This window comes from Xenopus laevis, chromosome 4S (genome assembly GCF_017654675.1).
Source record: "Xenopus laevis strain J_2021 chromosome 4S, Xenopus_laevis_v10.1, whole genome shotgun sequence".
Taxonomy (NCBI): domain Eukaryota; kingdom Metazoa; phylum Chordata; class Amphibia; order Anura; family Pipidae; genus Xenopus; species Xenopus laevis.
Window position 1 is genome coordinate 33743858 of NC_054378.1, and position 13874 is coordinate 33757731.

The 13874-nt window shown below is 37.8% G+C and overlaps 1 pseudogene; it reads right to left on the reverse strand.

Moving 5' to 3' along the window:
- Positions 1-4239: 4239 nt before the first annotated feature.
- The window catches only part of LOC108714965, a 41117-nt pseudogene continuing 31482 nt past the window's right edge, over positions 4240-13874 (reverse strand).

The window sequence follows — 13874 nt, forward strand, 5'->3', positions numbered from 1 at the left end:
AACTAACCTCATGCAGTATGATAATGCAGGATATTAAAAGCCTGTTATGGATGGCTCCATTATTGTCTGAGTGTGACATTGACAGAGGAAGAACCAGGTAGGAACAGAGAGAGAGACTCCAGTTGACTGTCTTAACCTCCAGCCGGACCCCAATGCTGGACTAAGTGACATTATGTATTTGAGAAATGCCATTTACTTTTTTTCTGAAATAAATTGATTTTAATTTGATTATCGAGGTTTATCATACTCTGGCCCTTTAAGAACTCAAATTCATCCTAAAACCTGCAGAATTGCTGTTTAAGTCTATGAGAGACATTCAGGGATCAATTTGTTGTTGTTTGCAGCCTTTCCGACATTCAAGTTTTTTTTGGAGAAAAAACTTGAATCAAGTTTTTTAAACTCAAATTGAATTCGATTTGAGGGTTCATGTTGATTTAATTCATCAGAGTTTAAAAAATAAGATTATTTTAATAAATTCAGATTGGTCAAATTTCAAATTTATGGAAGTTTAGGGGAGTTTTTAAAAACTCACATGAATTCGAAATTCGACCTTTCATAAATGTTCCTCTAAATGTTAAAAGAGTTGGGGAGCAACACAAGCATAAAAAACGTAATAGGGGTGCCAAATAAGTGCTGTGATTGGCAGTTTGTTAGTCCCTATGAGGACAACCTACGGAAGACTCTGTATGGTAGTACATCTGGTTTTTATCACCCAAAAATAAGCACCTGCTTTGGGCCACTGGGAGTAACATCCAAGGGGTTGGGGAGCAACCTGATGCTCACAAGCCACTGTTTGGGCATCACTGGCATAGAACTAAAACATGACATACAGGTTATAACTACTACTACATAGGCCCCCTGCTTTTTGACAAGAGGATATATGTATGAGATATTCTATAAATTGTGTGTTTTCCTCACCTTCACCTACCTACCACCACTAAATGAACTAAGTTCATTTTGTGAAAAACCAATATTCAGTGTGATTATAGAGAAATAAATTAATAATTCATAAGTGCTAGTAGTGCATTAAGTGCCAAATGTGTCATAAGCAGTTCACAATCCACTAATATATCAGGAAAACCCAATTTAAACATAACATTTAATAGCTCCATTAAAAATTTGAGGGGAGTTCATAAATTTAAACCATTTAAAAAAAAAATGTGTATCGATCTGGCATCAAAGTTTCAGGGATTACAGCATATATGTTTCTTACATATGCTGGTTCCACTTAGATCTTACATCAGACATATGTGCCCTCTAAATAGTTGTAACATATGCTGTGGGGATCAGGAGAATATGCATGCGGAGTAGTGTATATGGTGATTGATAGCCTGAATGGGAACGGTGGACAGACCGCTGATATGGTAACATTTCCTTTAGTGAAACATCATTACAGACATTAAGTCCAATACGGTGTGCAAACAATTGGTTATCTACCACTCTGTCCTAAATGTGAAGTGGCCTATTCCCTATCACTTGTTCTGCCGCATAAGCAAGTGCCCATACATCTAGGGGCACATTTACTAAGGGTCGAAATGAATTAGAAGTGAATTTTCGAATTTCAAAATAATTTTTGGGTACTTCGACCATCGAATAGGCCAAATTCGACTTAGACTTCGATTCGAATTGAAAATACTTCGAATATTCCACCATTCGAAAATCTAAGTACTGTCTCTTTAAAAAACGTCGACTTCGCCACTTCGCCACTTTAAACCTGCCGAACATTTGGCTACGTTTTTAGAAGTCAAAGTTTTTTTTTTTGAAGATCGATCGATTAAATCGTTCCTTTCATTCGTTTTTTCACTTCGAAATTCGACCCTTGATAAATCTGCCCCCTAGTCTGTATTTAGTGTGATTTTCATTCCATAAGGATCTGTCCGACATTACCTGTGTTACGCAAAAAGTACCACCATTCCCCCTCCCTCCTGAGCATCTCCCCACTTGATCAATTGCATATTTCTAAAGAATTAGCATTGGAGCCAAATGCCGATGTATGTCTGTATGAGATAACCCAGTATTCCTATTGGACTGGTTTGCTAAAAATACTTGCTTACATGGACACTGTGATAAAATTTTGTTACATTATTGATAAGCCTATCTATATTGCATATGTCACTCTGTTATTTAAATTTTTTTATGTAGTGAGTATATTAGATGTAGCTATCTTCCTAATACATCATGTGACAGAAAAGGAGATGAGAATTAATTACAAAAATAGCTCTTGCTCTTGTTTAAGTGAGGTTTTTCTGCGTGATCTGCATAATGAAGATCAAACTAAGTTTGATGTGTATAAAATGTTTACATTTTGATCTCTTCTAAAAGTGTGTGCACTGATATGAACTATGATCTTATAAGTACAGGTGTAGAAGGCAGTGTCATATATCATTAGTATGCTAATATGCGCTAGCATGCTTAACCAGCCATTGATGTAAGAACACAGGTATTTCACAACAGGAAAATGAACATATACAATTTGTTAATTTATCTAATTTAAAACCAATAGAAACTCACTTATTGACATAAAAATGACAAACATTAGCTCACTGTACAAATAATCAGTATCTGACTGGCCTCGAGATTCTCTGTAGTTAGTGACCATCACAGTTAGTATTTGGTTCCATAGTGTTTACATTTTTTAAATTACAATGACACAACAAGAACAAATCATAATTCACTTTGAGAGGAGCAGCTACAGTTTTTATCTATATAAAAATTATATTCTGTGTTTGACACCATTCTGCTTCAAAAATATATACAAAAGATGCACTGAGGTATACGTTTCCAAGGTAAAATTTATTTTAATGGGCCACTATATCCCTTTTATCAATTAGTTCAATGAATGGGGCTTGTGCTGAACATAATTTGTGTCTATTGTTTTGTCTGTTGGGAAATATTTACAGTATGCTAAGCACAATACTTATTCATTAAACCAATGTTAAAAAAGTTGGTATATTGTCGCTTTAATAACGGTTTGTTTTAAATGAGGCATCATTTCAATATGTATAGTGGTCCTTTTTATCGTTACTGTATAAAACAAGCATGCTTTTTTATGTTGAGAAGTAAGAACATGCTGCATTCAGTACCCAGGACGCAAGTGCACTAAGGAGTACAAAAGCTGCCCATAATGCTGATTCAGAAAGCACTGCATGCCTCTACCTGCTCCTTATAATTCAGCTCTGCATCGATCTGCATCTGTTGTCCAAAATAGAGGGCGGCATGAACCAGTGCAAAAAACATGGTATTTTGCACTTTACACTTTGCATTTAATGAATGATAAGCTGCAAGTTCTAGTTCAAAGCAGTAGCAGAACACATTGTTCTGGCTGTTGTACATAACAACTAGTTTACAGGGTTAATATTACTCACTGACAGGCTTATTTTATTAGTTTTCTCTCTTCACCATAATATATGAAGTTTGCATGATCTACATTCTAACTGCTGAGATATCTGGGGAGGAGCATGCATCACAAATAAATGGGATACAGGTCTCTTTTACACTGCAGCTATTACTGCTAGAGACAGATCTTGGCAGGAAATACAAAGCTTATCCTTAGCCACCTCTCATGCAAAAGGGCAATAAATCTTGCTGAAACCTCTTGAAAAGCAGTGATGGCAGAAGTGGTGTGGCATGCCTACCTGCTCCTGATATTCCGCTCCAAAAAATCCTCAAACAGATGCCGTCTGCTTAGAGCCAGATCAAAAACAGATATTTTGGGGTATAATTATCAAAGAGTGAAGTTAGAGATCACCACAGTCCACTAGTGTGAAATACTGCCTCTCTACAGTGAATTTCTATGGGATTTTTATTTTGTTTTTATCAATGGGTGAAAGAAAAAGTTCACCCTTAGATAAATACGCCTTTAAAAATCCCATAGAAATGAATGGAGAGAGGTGGTAATTCACGCTAGCGCACTGTGGTGATCTCTAACTTCACTCTTTGATAAATATACCCCATTGTGTTACCAATTCACTGTCCCTGTTTTTCTAGGGTATAAACTGTGACTAAATATAAAGTTCTATAACAAAGAGAGATTTCTTTATTACCACTGGTTTTATGAGATCATAATATAGCTAGGCCTAGCACGGTGCCCATCTCTAAGGGCCAAACAGGGTAACTGTATATTGGTAGAGGAAAGAAAAGAAAACATTACTTATTTAAAAAAAAAATATTATATATATATATATATATATATATATATATATATATATATATATATATATATATATATATATATATATAATATGAACATTGGCTTCAGATTACAGTAACACTTTTATGGGATTATGTAATAAAAGAGACTAGGTTTTCACCGCGTTTGCAGTAACCCATAGCAGCACAGCAGTGTCCTTGTGATGTGACATGAGACGTTATGGCTTTATTGACCACATTTTGCATGTATCCTGATACCGATTATCCCAGTGAAAAGAGCTAACCAAATGCCCTGATGTATGTCAGCTTGACAAATATATCATTAGGTCATTTTGTTAATTCTTCTCTGGTATGAAGATTCCTTGCAGGTCCAAATGGAGGTCTGCATTGATACTGGCCCGTCCCAGCTCTTGAAATGTTTTTGCATCCAGTATAAGCAGAAATGGAGCTTAATTAGGATCTGAAGACACAACAGAGGACAGTATGACCCCTGTAAGAAAACAGAATAAGTGTGAGGTAAAGATACTGTGACCAGGGTTGGACAATCAGAAGAGCATTGTAGCTTTTGCAACAATTTTTCAGCTCTCCTGAAAATTGTGGTTCTATAACAACTATAGTAGCAAAGGTTGTGTACCAGTGAACTATGCATTTCTCACTTGCACTTAGGCACAAGCTGGTGTTCAAGATTTGCCATCATAAATATAGACTTTCTCTTCTACTCTATATCAGTGTGGGTAAATGACTGGTGCTGCTTTTTTTACATTTCCTCTCAGTATTAAAAGGATTGTTGCATAAGCAATACTACAAAATTATACAATCAACAACATTCACCTTCAAATATGTTGTGAAATAGATGAACAAACACTGCATTTGTATGCAATTACATTTACTAATAATTTTAAAACCTCTGAACAATTTAATTATCCATATTGGAACATAATAGATGACACATTTCTTTTATTGTGCAACAAAATTTATGAGCAGAGGACCTGCTATTATTAGGTAAATATTAGCAATCTGCTTATATAAAAATGCTTGGGACCTAGGGTATTTTGCATAATGGTTTTTACATATTTGTGTGGTACAATATCTTAAAGCTCAACAGAACTAGATCTTTTGCTGCCCTAGCTGTAACCCCTTCTGGCAACACCATATCTAACATCTCTTTCTTGCAGGCACGTGGAGGACAAAGGATGGAGTTTGAAAGCCTCACTAGCGGCTTCACGCAGGGATTGGATCTGGCCCAGTCCGACCCTGTCTGTGTAAGTATATGAATATATATGTATATACGTACATACAGACAAAGTTTAAGGGAGGGCACTAAATTATTTTGGTTTCAGTGATTTCTAGTTATGCCACTGGCCAAATAGCTCTAAGCCCTCTGACAATACAACAAGCACATAGAGAGAGAAAGTACTGAATATATTGTAAATAGCCCAACACGGCACAGGATCAGCATAATCCATTTGTACACTCGGGACAACATTTTTATGTACAGAAATCGAATTAAATGCTTTTTGTTCCATGATAAATGTGCACATGAACACTTTACACCAATAACCCCAAACATTTTACATAATTAGAGCATAAGACAACCCTCCATGCCCCTATCTCATGCCATTTACTGTTGTCATGCTGAAGTCTCAACATCTAATCTGGACACACAAACTCACCACCCCAAGTTTCTGAAGTATGTCCACAGCTCAAAAGTGAAACCTTTGTTAGCAATAGCTAGATAATGCAGCCTATGCCTGACATTAACTATGCTGTCTTTATCAGATTGTCAAATATATATCATCTATACGTCCTTATATTTTAATTAGTTACCTTCATCCTCTTCTTTAGCTTCTGGATGTGGAATGAACATAGGTTCTGCAGGCGAGGACATTTCTTCAGTCCAAGACAGCATATGTTTTGTGACAATGTCGAACTTCACTATCTGGAACATTAAAAAAATAAATTTTCACTGTCCATCAAACAAAAAAATGTAAAGCTTATTCTGTTACAATCATTTTATAAGATAAATAAATATTCTTTGTTTTAATAAGGTGTTCTTTACCATTGGCAGAAACCCAGATGTCAGTTGTTAAAAAAGTTATTATACATTAAAGCAAAGTTGTCTGCGTCTTATCACAAACTCTATACTACACCTGATTACAGATTGTCTACGCTTGAGTTGCTACAGTACTTCTGCAGTGATCCTGCCATGAGGTGAGATTTAATTACATTGCCTTAGGGCTCTTACAGACAAGCGTTTTTAGCTGCGCTCCACTGCGTTCCGGTTTCATGCATTCAGCCGCAGGGGAGCGCAGGAGTAGACACACTGAATTCTTTTCAATGGGGCTGTACTCACATAGATGCATGTAAGCATGTTGCATTTTTCCTGCGTTTGGCGCTTACATGCACATTGTTGACAGCAGCTACAAAGAAATTGTTATTCTTAAACTGGATATCTGTATCTACACCTTTAATAAAGGATATCTTGTCCCTCTTAAATCACTTATGCTAGCGATAAGGATTAAGACTGATGATCCTCACCTTAAACAAGATTTCATTAACAATTGGTCATTATATTGGGATTTTTTTGACTCTACTAACAAACTCCGTTCACTTGGACTGCTACATTTATAATTGCAGTTTGTAACTCATTTCAAAATGTTTATTTATTCCGGCATAGCCTTCATAATATCTTTCTTATTCTACTTTCAAGATTAGCTGAGCATTATTACATTAATATGTTTTGTTTTACTTTAGTTTTCTTACTTAGCTCTAATGACAGCTTAGGTGTATTCTCCATCATCAAATTCTTCTAGGACACCTAACTCTCTGCACTCTATAAGCTGTATAAGTTTGTGTTATAGTCCTTCAATGGACCAATGTTATATCTTGCTTGTTTTTGTAAAACCCAATAAAACTTTTAAAAAGTCCATGCGTCTGTGTGAGTACAGCCCCATTGAAAAGAATTCAGTGTGTCTACTCCTGCGCACTCTCTGCGGCTGAACGCATGAAACCGGAACACAGGGGAGAGCAGTTAAAAATGCTCGTCGTAAGAGCCCTAAGGCAAGGCATTCCTGTGGACAGTAAATTGCTCCAAATAAAAGTAAAATACAGCTATGTAATAGTACACTTATAATTTGCACAACCAGCCTCATTATATGTACGATGTCAACAAAGGATTTGAGATGTAGTAGTATATTGTAAGGCTCACATCTTAGAATCAACAGAGACCTTGTTCCCCAGCTGAACAGGTGAGAAATGAATCACAAGAGATAGGGGAATTATGTTTGTAATACTGAGATCCACATTCAAGATGTTACAAACATATGAAAGGCCCTTGCTCAAATGTCAGATTTGTTAATAAACTTTCCTATATGACTTCTTTACAACCCAGAATAACAAAAGGTTACAGTGGTAAGCATCATTATGGAATACAGTAGGTTAAAAAGGCATTACCTTGGTGGGAATTGGTCGCCATTCCACATAAGTTGCATATACATATACATGTACATATCTGTACTTTTTGCCATTATAATCATAGTTAATCCGTGGAAGTTCAATGCCTGGGAGCATAAAATTCCACTTAAACCTTTCATCTGTCACATTGATTTAAAACCATTATGTACACTTGGCCTTAAACGGCCCATAACGAATTATTGTTAATTATGATTATTTCAAAGACTCTAAGGCCCATTTACTAAATGAATGGTATCAAACCATGTTTTTCCTACACTGCTACATTCTTACCCAGCTTAATCACAAGTACAGCAAAGTGTGTGTCCTGTGTTACTTGCTCTGATGTATCAGTCCTTGCAGAAAAGTTGAATGTTTTGTAAATGAGATTTACATTGATGGCAATGTAGGTGTTCTGAAGCATCATGAAGTGAGACCAGTATTTATTGCTTTATTAGTGAAGGTATAAGTGACAATGCTGCTATTTGTCTCAGCATGCTGCACTGTGTTTGTAAACCAAAAGAGGGTGTAACAGGCAATTTTAGCACACAGCACAAAGAAAGCACACAGCACACAAAGGCACATGTACTACAGCTGTTGGCAACATGATGGGGGTAATGCTATGCCAATTTTAAAGCAATGTTCACCTTCCAAACACTTTTTCAGTTCAGTTGTTTTCAGATTGTTCACCAGAAATAAAGACTTTTTCCAATTTTTTTCCATATTTATTTTTTCCCAAATAATAATAATAAGTTTAAAGTTTAATGTTCCTGTCTGGTGTTTCAGTCTGGCAGCTCAGTGATCCAGGCGCAGACTCTGAACTATGTGCTGCATTAGTTAATACATTTCTCAGCAACATCTGTAGAATATTAGCAAGTATTGTATCAATTATAACAGCTGCCTTTAATGAAACTCAGGGATTCTGCTCAGCAGGGACAAATATAAGAAATGTATCAACTAAATATATCAATTTAGTCGACAACCCCCCTTCCAGAGTTGCTTTAGAAGTTGAAAAATGAAACTTTACACTTTAATATTTAATATTAAAAACTCACAAATAGAAAGTACTTGGAAAAAGTCTTTATTTCTGGAGAACTATCTGAAACCAACTGAAAAAAGTGTTGGAAGGTGTACAACCCCTTTAACTCCTGGGAGAAAAATCTTTATATTAGCCACAGTCCATTATGTTTTTAAACTACAGATAAAGAAAGTTTTCATAGAGCTACTTAGTAACAATAATAAATGACACTGTACTAAAATAGCATCATCTGGATACCTGAAAGGTCTAGAAGGTTGTCAATAAGCCAATTAGCTGAATATTTTCTACCAATAAGAGTTAATTTCAAATTCAAAATAGATCTTTCCTTTCATTAAATAACTCGTAGAAGTCTGTTCAGAGCTTTTTAGGTGCTATCAGAAATTGAAATTTAGAAACAGGCGTTTCTAAATCAGGCCCACAGTCTATAATAACTAACATTTTCTGAATGATAATATCATGAAATTAGCGTCAGATTGTTACCTTCACACATGGTCTCTGGCTGACAGTATATATCACCATTGTCATCCTTCCTTGCTTTTGCCGTAGTCATTGGAATTCTTACTAAATTAACTCCCGCATTCTTAAAAACAAAGGACAAAAAGGGTTATAACATCTTAAAGGATGCCACTATGCTCTATATTACAGGAACACTTACAGCAACATTAACAATCTAGGCCCGATTTACTTATACAGGTGCTAAATTGCACCAGTGCAGTTACCAATCAGACCTTTACTTTCCTTTTTTATACTGTAGTCTTGGCGTAACTTTGGATGAAGCAGGCCCTGCGTTCACAGGGGGGCCCAGTAAAAAGGGAATCAGGGTCCGCTTCTTCTGTGCCAGTAGAGAAATCTACCTTCCCTTCCTCCTCTCGAGTGGCCGGGCTGAAAGTAGGGGTGTCAGCAGGTGGGGGGAGTGCGGCAGGTAGGCATACAGGTTTGCCCAGGCCCCTCCAATAATTTTTGCCTGGGGGCCCTGCGTCCTATAGTTACTTCACTGTGTTGAATACGAATTGCTGATTGGATACTACTGGCAACATAATTTATGTTAATAAATTAACTAACAATACTACTGTTCTACAGAACACTCAATAGAAGAAATGTACAAATCATACAGATTATGTACCAATGTCAGTTTTGATATTACAGTTTATGGGAAAAGTGTTATTGGGGTGCAAAAAAGGGTGCTGGTCATGGTTTTGTAAGTCTTTGAGATTTTTGTGTTCAACAGCTGACCAGTCAATACTACTTTCTCATTATTTGCTATGGGTTACTAAATAGTACCAAACTTTACACCCTTTTTTGCATGGCTCCCTAAGGGTGACAATAGCTAGTGATGGGCGAATTTATTTGGCAGGTGCAAATTCGCGAATCCAGCACCCGTTTTATTGGTGGCCGGCGCATTTTCGCCAGCGAATTTTACATGAAATAATTGTATCAGCTAAATGTAGCAAATTGTAACAGTTCAGAATCTGCACTTGGATTACTAAACTGCCAGACTGGCTCTTTCCAGCTTTCAAATGGGGCTCACCGACCCCCATCTAAAAACAAATGCTCTCTAAGGCTACAAATTTAAAGTTATTGCTACTTTGAGTTACTCATTTTGCTATTCAGGTCCCTTCCTACTCATATTGCAGTCTCTTATTCTTTCAATAGTTTTTTATTGATTTTCCAAGAAAAGAAAAAGGTTTTACAATCAAGCAGTGTCGTCAGGTATTTTCAAACAGAGGAAAACAGAGAAGAGAGAAAGATAATGAAACAAGCTCATCCTCCCCCCCTCCAGACACTCTGTCAGAAGTGGGAGAGAGACGAGCTACAACAATGATAGTACTAACTTTAGATGACATGGTACAGTTGACGTATGTTTAACTGTATATGTGAAGCAGAGATGTTGGCGACTTCAGCGGGGTCCCTTGACTATGTAGAATATCTCGATGAGATGGATTCATTTTCGTTGGCTCACGGCTCAGGAAAATAACCAATGCTTATCCAAACAATAGTATCAAGTGCCCATTACCTCAGGTCACACCAGGTACTGTCCAATGATTATAAACACGATACATTCAGAGGGGATTACCAGAGAATAGAAGGGGTGTCTGCCAATGGAAAGGAATATCTGTACCATGGTTCCCAGATTTCCTTGAATTTTTGATATTTGTCCACAAGTATGCTAGTTAACCTTTCATTGACCATGATCCAATTTAGTTTCTCTTTAAAATGCAGTATTGGGATCTGAGACGATTTCCAATGTTTGGCTATTGTAATTTTCGCAGCAAGGAACATAAAAGTAATTAGGGACTTTGTATTACTATGAACATTGGAGATCTTCTGGTTCAATAAAGCCTGAATCGGATCTTTCTTAAGATTAACCCGTGTCACTGAATATATAATAGTATAGATCCGAATCCAGAATCTATGAACATGTGGACAGGTCCACCAAATATGCATGACGGTCCCACTCTGTCCACAGCCCCTAAAACAATCCTGGCTAAGTTGAGGATTAATTTTATGTAAACGAGTTGGGACCATGTACCATCGAGTAAGGACTTTATAGGCAGTTTCTAGTAACGAGACATTTCTGGAACAGTGGGCTGTAGTTTCCCATATCTTGTCCCAGGTTTCCTTGTCAATGGTAACATTGAGATCTTTATCCCAAGCCGTCGTATATGACAAGGGGACCTGGGAGTCCATATCTAGCAGGAGACGATATAGATAGGAAATTAATCCTCGTGAGTATGGATATTTAATACAGGCATTTTCAAAGTAGGTAGTAGTCAAGGATATTTTTTCTTTGTTGTGCGAATGGAGAAAATGGCATATCTGCTGGTATCTGAACTGTTCAGACAATGGGAAATGGAAAGATTCTTGTATAGAGGACCAACTTTTGAGTCCCGAGATGGAATAGAAATGATATATATATCGGAAGCCGTTGGATGACCACCTGTGGAATGGTTTAGCCGATAAGCCAGGGGGGAAGGATGGATTCCCCAATATAGGGGCTGCTGGGAGTGTAGATGAAATAAGTTTAGCTGGATGTTTATATCTATCCCAAACTTTGAGGGAGTGGGCCAAGGAAGGGTCAATGGCGTCAGGACGTAATACAGGGGGACACCATACCAACGCCTGTGGGGTGACCGGGTTTAATTGATGTTTCAACATTGTAGCCCATTTGGGTGGTATGGTAGCATGCATATGGATGAGTGGCACCAGTTGAGCGGCTGCATAATAATAGCGCAGATTGGGGACATTTAGGCCTCCTTGAGTTTTGGGGCTGTACATGGTTCGTCGAGGAATCCTGGGGTGTTTGTCTGCCCAGATAAATTGGAAAAACTTCTTTTGTATAGTTCGAAGGACATTTTCTGGTACGGGAACGGGTAGTGCCCTAAAGTAGTAGAGAATTTTAGGTAAAAGTGTCATTTTAAATGCCTGGATCCGACCGAACCATGAGAGGTCCATTTTCGACCATCTTTGTAAGGTTTCCTCTGTCATTGTCCATAATCTAGGGTAGTTCTGGCTGTACAACCTGCTGGTGTCTCGAGGGATATCTACTCCTAGGTAATGGATGGCTACGTCTTGCCATTTGAAATCGAAGTTAAGCTGTAGTAACTTAACTGTATGATGGGGTAATGAGATATTAAGGGCCTCTGATTTAGTATGGTTTATTGTGAGTCCGGAAATCTTCCCAAATGTGTCTAATAAATGGATTAAGTTGGGTAAGGAAGTAAGAGGTCTTGTTATGGTCATTAGAATGTCGTCGGCATATAGACCCAATTTATGAGTATGATCTTGTTGAGAGATCCCTGAGATATTTTTGTCTTGTCGGATGAGTTCCGCCAAGGGCTCTATGGCCAAAATTAATAGTATAGGGGATAGAGGGCACCCCTGTCTCGTCCCTCGCTCGATGTGAATGGGTTCAGCTGTGTACGACCCCCACTTGGAGATTGCCTTGGGGGAATGGTACAGAGTCTGTATAATCCTAATGAAGTAGGGTCCGATGCCCCATTTATTTAGTATAAAATACAAATAGTCCCACGAAATAGAGTCGAAGGCCTTATGTATGTCTATAGATAGTAGCATCCCCTGTTGGTTAGTTTTATGTAATATATCTATGAGCTGTAGGGTTTTCCTAATGTTGTCTGTGGCTTGTCTGTTAGGGGTAAAACCCGTTTGATCTTGTTCGATCAGATCAGGGAGGAGCCGGTTAAGCCTGTCTGCTAGAATTTTTGTAAGGAGTTTGATGTCGATATTCATAACCGAAATGGGTCGGTAATTTGAGCAATCTAAATGATCCTTTCTTGGTTTGGGGATAAATGAAAGCTGAGCTTTCAGCGACTCTTCGTTACAGGATTCCCCTGATCTGATCGAATTGAACATTTCGGTGAGGTGTGGACTTAGTAAGGTTGTCAGTTTCTTATAGTATAGGCCAGTGAAGCCATCTGGTCCGGGGGATTTAGCTATCTTTAAATTTTTGATGGCTTTCGAAACCTCTTCATTCATGATGGGTGAATCAATATGGTCAGATTGGGTTGTTGTTAATTTGGGAAGATGTAGAGAAGTAATGAGTCTATTAGCTAATGCAGATGGGAAGGTTGCCGGTTTTGCATATATCTTAGAATAGCAGGCGGAGAATTCCTGCAATATTTTATGGGGATTACTAGTTAAAGTTCCCGTTTTAGTACGTATCGTGGTGGGCGGCGATTTGTGGATAGTGGGTTGATTAAGTTTCCTGGCCAACATCGTCCCAATCTTATTACTATGGGCATAGAACCTTTGTCTGGTCCATTGTAGTTTTTTTTCTGTAATGTGGGATAAAAAAACATCTAGGTCAGTCCGAGCCTGACGTATAGATGCTTTAAGGGTGTATGATGGAGAGGATTGATCTTGTTGGACTAATTGATGTAATTTTAGTTCTAACTCCGTGATTTTCCGTTGGGTTTGCTTTTTCGTGACGGAAGCTAATTTAATTATCTCGCCCCTGATAACTGCCTTGTGGGCTTCCCATAAAGTGATAGGAGAGGAGACTGAGCTGAGGTTCTCCTTAAAATAATTTTCGACCGATAGCTTAAGTGGCGTGAATGTTGTAGAATTTTTTAGTAGGGAGTCGTTAAGTCTCCAATTGAATTTGGATGGTCTCTGCCACAGACCCGTCAATGTAAGAGTGGTGGGTGAATGGTCAGACCAGGGGGTAGTCAGAATTCGAGCCTGACATGCGTTAGGAATTAATGTTTGAGAAACTAAT